The sequence below is a fragment of the Rhipicephalus sanguineus genome, chromosome 3, assembly GCF_013339695.2.
Source record: "Rhipicephalus sanguineus isolate Rsan-2018 chromosome 3, BIME_Rsan_1.4, whole genome shotgun sequence".
Taxonomy (NCBI): domain Eukaryota; kingdom Metazoa; phylum Arthropoda; class Arachnida; order Ixodida; family Ixodidae; genus Rhipicephalus; species Rhipicephalus sanguineus.
The window spans coordinates 127,674,765-127,682,539 of NC_051178.1; positions in this window are offsets into that span (position 1 = coordinate 127,674,765).

The following is a 7,775-nucleotide window of genomic DNA, read 5'->3' on the forward strand; positions in this document are numbered from 1 at the left end:
CAGCGAAGTTAATCCTGCCCAGCGTATAGATTGAGAAACACTGAGTGACTCGGCTCTCGGCTGTGGCGAGTATACAAAAGCCGATAGAGGAGACGGAACCGAGGAAAGAGTGCGTAGCCAGCGTGGAGTCGCACTCGCGAATTATGCAACAGAAACAGCTGTTGCTAGAGCAGATCTTTCGAGCCCTCGCAGTAATTAGCGCGCAGCATTGCCTAAGAGATGCTTCTTTCGTACAGGCCTCATGTCGGGAGTTAGCTAACACTGCTGAGGGATAACGGTAGATGAACTGGCAGCGGGATAACATGCCCCAAGGGTGAACTAGCTTCGATGGGCCACGTTATCTTTAGTTGTACCCTGGTGATCCGGTGCTCCACGTTTTTTGCGCGCCAGGGGTCAGTGAAGGACAGCTTTCAGCGGTCATTCTGCGAATCGTTCTTACGCTGTTTATGTTGCGGCGTACTTAATTGCTGCAACGGCTTTTCTTTTGCGGTAATTACACAAGATGTGCCCGAATTCCCATAATGCATAAAACGCATATTAAAAAAAGCAAGACGGACACACGTGTATCTAACAATGCGTGTATAAAGGAACAAGAAGAAATGCGCTTTATTGGAGCGGTCTCTTTTTAAGCATTCGCTTCACTCAAGCACTCAAGCACTCAATACTTTCTTACGCAAGCTGTTAGGACAAACGCAGTGGTTTCTTGTGTCATGTCGCGAAAACGTTCGGAAACAAAAATAAAAAAGACGAATGAAAAATGATGGAAAATTTGTCCAGACAATACCAGTGTTGTAATCACCCGCATAAAATTTTTATCTACCCTCCGAAAGTACACACTTACCTTAAATCACGTGCCTACATTTGTGACCTTTATTCGGGTTCAAGAACAGAATATACTTTGCGATATTGTGGCGAAACAGTGCGAGCGGCGAGACACAGTGCTCTGTCCTATTCGTTGTTCCCCTGTACCGTCGTTCGCGCTATTCAGCCAGAATATACGTAAGCCAACCAGCCCAGCCCAGCTTGGGTTTATGGCTCCGGAAATTTCGACCTCCTGGGGTTCGTTAACGTGCACCTAAATCTAAGTACACGGGCCTCAAACATTTTCGCCTCCATAGAAAATGCAGCCGCCGCGGCCGGGATTCGATTCCGCGACCTTCGGGTCAGCAGTCGAGTGCCATAACCACTAGACTACCGTGACAGGGCGATTTTATTCTTCCGTAACAAAATAAAAAAGAAAAAGAAGCTGCAGTTCGTCCCACCAGCGCAGGGGCGTAGCAAGAAATTTTTGTTCGAGGGGGCTCAACCATAGATGAACATTTCCATAGACGAACAACCGTAGACGAACATTTCCAGATGGTATATTCGAAAAGTATTCCCAACGTAGAAGCAGCCATGTATACAAAACATCACAATAAGGGTTTTCTTTCCTCATTCGACCAATTTTTTTAGTACATTTTCTTCTCTGAACGGCGTACTCTTATTCATGCCGCAGGTAAAGTCGCGAAGCCGGGTCCGCTTGCTTGGTTTGTTTGTCCATTCTGTCCAGTTTGCCAATGACCACTGTTGTTAAGCAACTTCATCATCCTGGGCGGCACATTACCGTATGACGAAGCCAAGCAAAAGCTTGCTACCGCGAGCGTGATTGAAACTCGTATCGGGCTTCAGTGTAAAGAAAACGCACACTTTGTACGCACCCCACTTACTTCTCGTGTTACCTAACCTTTGTTGCTCGAAAGGTTTCTCTTACCAACGTCATCGTGTTTGCCGGTGTAGAAACCAAGAAAGTAAGATAAATAACGATAGCACCTTAACACGTTACCAGACTGGTCACCGCAATTATCTTGCAAGCCTGGACGAAACGTTCACGCACGTCCTCGTTTTCGAGCCACCTCCTGGAATCTTCGATGCAGCGAAAATTTCTTGACGGCGCGTGGCAGCGTGTGATTCTAGGCGACGGTGCGCAAAGCACGAGTTCTCCTCACGTTCCCGAGAGAGTACTACATAAGCAACGCCACTGCAGTTTCAGTGGCGACGATGCACGAAGGAGACGGTCTTTGTTGAATGAGACAACACAGCCAGGGAAAAGTTATACCAACCCTCGACCTGCGTCTATAAATCCGGCGCTTTGATGCCTGGCGCGCGCCTCTTGCGCAAAAGGCGGCGTCGTCTGCGCACGTCCCGCTGGCCCACTCGTGCAGCGTAGCCGCGCCCAGGGAGTTCTAACGCGGCGTTGCGAAGGATGTGTCTCACGTCAAGATGGAAGGCAAACAGAGGGTCGATCTCCAGCGCGTAAGAAAAGCAGCGTGACAAGGAAGGACTGGAAAAGGCAACGAAGGCGTCTCGAGTGCGCGCGTGCATCGCTTGCCGTGCAGGAATAGGATGGCGTTGAACCTTGGTGAAACAGTTCACGCTGCTGCGGCTTCTCTTGCGAACGTGTCTAGCTAAGTTATTCTACTTTTGCGGCATTTATTGTCTTGTTGTCGCTGCCATGACCTCCTGGTTTGTTACAACAGCGTAAAGTATATGCGTTTCACGTAGACTACTAACGATACTATGGGTAACGCGTACGATATACGATTGAAACAAGCAAGAAGACGTGGCATGTACTATTTACCTGGCCGCATGTCCACAGCCATGAAGAAAGTCAGGTGGCTATTATTGGCACTGTTCGAATAACTTATGGGTCTCTTTATTTTAGTTAGACGCTCTTGGTATATTTTTAAGCATCACAAAATACCTAAATCATACGTAAACTTTACGGCGAGTTCTTCCGGGATTGTCCCTGAATTACTTCTTAATGAAAGCTATGACGGTTATGCTGGTGAAAATCTTGTGCGGTCACCTTTTATCATAATCAAGGGCTTTAAATCCTCGGACAGTAAACTATGCCTCGAACAGAAACTTTGTCACGTAAACTATGTTTGCGGGGTATAGAACAATGCGGAATTGTCTTGGAATGTTTCATGAATACTACCTTGACGCTTTTCGAGCTACTTCTTTAGCACGTGCGTGCAGGAATCCGTGTTTCTTTCTTTCTTTCTATCTTTCTTTTCTTTTTTGTGCCGTGGAAGATAATATACCGGGTGTTCCAAGTTACGTTTTATGGTTTTGTTGAAATTCAGCTCTGGGAAGCACGCGAAAAACACCTTTGCAGATAAGTTATGTATCTAGGGGCACACAGACTGAGACAATAATTATCGCTGTCAGCCGTCCAATTAACTAAGATTGAATAATGAACTTTTTGATTAGTGCAGCAAGCGGCAATATTCGTATTGAAAAGTTGGAGGCAGTCGCGTTTCTACACAGTTCCACTTGGAAGAATTCTTCTAGCCATAGGCGTGCGCACAGGGGGGGCAGGGGGGGGGCGGCCGCCCCCCTTAATCACCTAAGAGGGGGGCGCAAAATCTGCCCCGTACATTGACCCTTCTAGTCACCTAAGAGGAGGGGGGCGCGAAATCTGCCCCATACATTGACTTAGTAGGGTGGGGGGGGGGGGCGCTGCGACGAACCTTTGCCCCCCCTAATGGGGAACCCTGTGCACGCCTATGCTTCTAGCATGTCTGTGCCCCGAGATATCCCGCTGCAAATTTTAATTGCGGTTTGCATGATTACGCGTGCAAGATGATGAGGATCTGCACAATGTTCCTCCCGGATGTGACGAGCAGTCATTGCTTGATATTGCCAGCTGGTAGCAAAAGGGTAACCGTTATCATCTTTGCCTATGTATGTTACCAAATGTTTAATGCCGTAAGCTATTCTAAACTCGGACTAAATTCATCATACTGTATTAGTGTGAGTTAACCCTACGTGACTGAACGTACGAACTACGTGCCCTTACGGCCTGCCTTTGATGCATATTCAACGTCGTAAAGGCGTACGTTTGGTGTCGCGTTTTGTGAAACTTCGGACAACGACCCAGGCGGCTAGGTCACGTTTCAGCTTGTCGCCGTCCCCCCTGAATTATAAATGGCTTTTAAAAAAAAACCTTGCTTCTGATTCGTGGTGCAGGCACAGACCAACGTGCAGCCCAGTCGTGATTGTTCGACCAGCGCAGACGAAGCCAACGGGCAGATAAGACGAAAAGTACATGCACGCCGAGATGAAAAGCACAGAGATCCGCCGAAATTGAAGAAATGTACGAGATCAAAAACTGATCACTGAAGGTAAGGGCACTAGAAATATCTAGAGACGCGCTCACAGTAGAAGGAAGCTAGACAATGAGTGAGAGAGAAAAAATAAAGAAAAAAAGGAATGCGGGAGGATAACAATACGGGAGAATTTCGAGACATCGAGCCAATATCTTTTGTGTCTGAGAGATGCATAAAGAACTACTCGAGACGAGTCTGTATAACCGGTCGTACATCTAGATCGAACAGTCTTTCTCACCCCTCTCTCTTCCTTTTTTTTTTATTGGGTAGATTTGTTAAGCGCACGTGCCTTCGAAGCGAATAAAAAAATGTATGGACGTGCACCGTGTCCTTCTGATCGCCCTGGCGCCATTGGATGGCGATCGTCCTTTTTCCATGCAGTCAGTTTTTTTTTTTTTCTCTTTTGCTGTACCTCTAGTCTCACGACCCCCCCCCCTCCCCCCCCCGGCCTCCCTTGACCTCAGAAAGGACACAAAAGAAAGTCTCGTCTCTTTCTTTTTCTCTCTCTCTCTCCCTCTACCACACAGCCTCCAGCCATGAGAATATGCCCATGTGTGTTGTTTCGCGAATTCACATTTGCACGTTATTCGTATGAAGTATTACGTTTAGGTATTATTCTTTTGGTTACCTTGGCAATGCGCCATACGATCCGGTGGTTTTACTGTTGACCCGAAGGTTGCGGGATAGAATCCCGGCCGCGGCGGCCGCATTTTCGATGGAGGCGAAAATGCTCGAGGCCTGTGTACTTAGAGATTTAGGTGCACGTTAAAGAACCCGATACTGCCGAAATTTCCGGAACCCTCCACTACGGCGTATCGCATAATCATGTCGTGGTTTTGGGGCGCGAAACCTCAACAATTATTATTATATCATGTGGTTTCCTCAAGGTTTAACGTCCCAAAACCACGATATGATTATGAGGAACGCCGTAGGGGAGGGCTCCGGAAATTTCGACCACTTGGGGTTCTTTAACGTGCGCCCAACTCTAAGTACACGGGCCTCAAACATTTTCACCTCTATCGAAAAGCGGCCACCGCGGCACGCATTGTATCACAATCGCTCAGACTATAGGGCGTGAATTTGTCGTGCTACTCGAACAAGAAAAACGTTTTACGCTGTTTATGAGTCCCTAGACTAGCGCCAGTAAATATCTAGTGGCAGCATGCATCCCCAAAGCAGGCGAAAGAAATGACAATAACACAAGTACATTCTTATGGAACAACCCGTCATACATACAAACAAGCAAAGAGAAACCGAACAATTGTCTACGAATGTTAGGAAGGCTTTTTTTTTTTTTTTGTCGTTATGGTGATGTCGACTCAGAAAATATGTCCCTATTAACTACACATACACTAAAGCTTGTAAACCTGTCCGTTCACCACAGAAACATCGAAAGAGGGCCTTGCGTTGTGATTCATCGAGGAAATAGTTTACGACCGATTACGAGCAGCACCGTAAAAATGGATACGGGAGCATCCGCTATAACGATATCTGTTTACTGGGGAGCACTAAGTTATCTTTTTTTTTTGTTCCTCTACCATGCAGCAAGGCCTATTGTTACAATGTTTAGAGTTGTAGAGCTTCCGTGTTCATATGCAGCGTTGTTCATCCGTCCAGCGTTTGTTTATATCCTCTTAGACTATTTTGTCTACTTTATTTCATCGTTCCGAATGCAGCTCACAGAGGACCTATCAGGAAATGCCTCATATTTTTTTTTACTTATTTTGTTGGCGCGTGCCCCGCCACGGTGGTCTAGTGGTTACGGCGCTCGACTGCTGACCCGAAGGTCGCGGGATCGAATCCCGGCATTTTCAATGGAGGCGAAAATGTTTGAGGCCCGTGTACTTAGATTTAGGTGCACGTTAAAGAACCCCAGGTGGTCGAAATTTCCGGAGCCCTCCACTACGGCGTCTCTCATAATCATATCGTGGTTTTGGGACGTTAAACCCCAGATATTATTATTATTATTATTAATCCATTGCGGCTCCGTCTCGTCCTCTCGTGACGTTTCGTTCTGTTCTGTCACATAACGCGTATAAAATAACTCCCCAAGACTTCTTTAATGTGCACTGACATTGCACAGTACACAGACCCCCAGCATTTCGCCTCCATCGAAATGCGACCGCCACGGCCGGGATCGAATCCCCGCTTCTTTCGGGTCAGCAGCTGAGCACAGTAACCACTGCGCCACCTCGGCGGCTGAGTCAATTCGGCAATGCGAAATGAAAACTGATTGCATTAGTACATAGTTTACCGCATCTGCAATAAGCATAATTTACAGTAGTAACAGCTAGAAGAATGCGGAGAATATGACACGTTACGCATCATACGTTGCATTTGCAGCGGTTCGAAATGCAACGCATCATACGTTGCATTTGCGAAGTGTGGGCTTTGTTGACTATTCGGTCGCCAGATCTCGTGATAATTCATTCCGAAGTCATAAAACTCATGTCGTCATGCCAACCGTACACGCAACGGCTCACGGTGCACGCCCACCTTTAGAAAGATGAGTCCTGCACAACGAAGCTCTTTGAAGGTCTCGAGCACTTCGTTTTAAAAAGCGTTTGACATGTATGAGAACTCGAAATATTGTTACCCGCCATGGTATATGTAATTGGAGGTGGACATATAAGGTGCGGCGCTGCTATATAGGCTCGAGGACGTGGGTTCGATTCCTGTCCACGGCGGCTGCATTTCGATGGGGCCGAAACGCAAGAACATTTGTATACTAATAGATTTAGGTGCACGTTTAAGAACCCCAGGTGGTCGAAATTTCCGGAGCCCTCCACTACGGCGTCTCTCATAATCATATCGTGGTTTTGGGACGTTAAACCTCAGATATTATCATTATTTTGTCGGCTCGCGGACTCTGCTTTTTTTTTACAAGATCGAGCAGACAGCTGACCGCTGCAACAGAATTGCTCCTTTTATTTTTTTTTTTCTTGCGCGAAGGTAAACGAAGTATGTCCAGTCAGGTGCGCCTGTTTGTGGTGTACACAGCTGAATATTTATAGGTTCCGCGTTTCTGGCCGTGTCTTCGTTCGACATCAGCTGTCGTCTCCACGTGCCGAGTCAGGCTCGCAATCATTTTATATCGCTTTAAAATTATTGTGCTTCCTAGGCTGACCACCTGTCAGGGAAAAGTTATCAGCACCCGATCATAAAAGGACCCTCGGAAGAGAGGCCACGTGTGCTAGATGAAGAGTCGTATATTCTAAAGAAACTGCGATTCTTTTTCTTTCCGTTTTGCTTTTTCCTCGCTCACTGCGGAAATATCTTTTCCCGCTATCGCTGCTCTTAGCCAACTTGTGAAATTTGTGCCGCGAGTAAGGCACGAATAAAATTTAAAAAGTAAACTATTCATACAATGCCCCTCGTTGTCTGCAGAAGAGGTCACCGTAGTTAGAAGGGAAGCGTCCCCGACTATTGTACGATTTTAACTGCAACAAATATTTTCTCAGGGCACTACATTTTGTTTCCAGCACTCGCGGTTTGAAACGCGACAATTTGGAGCTAAGCAATGCACGCACTTACGTCTCCACTGTCTTCAGTTCGTGTCATATCACCGTAATTTCAACTCAAACACTCACATCAGAGGCAACAATCGCTTTAACGGCCAGATTC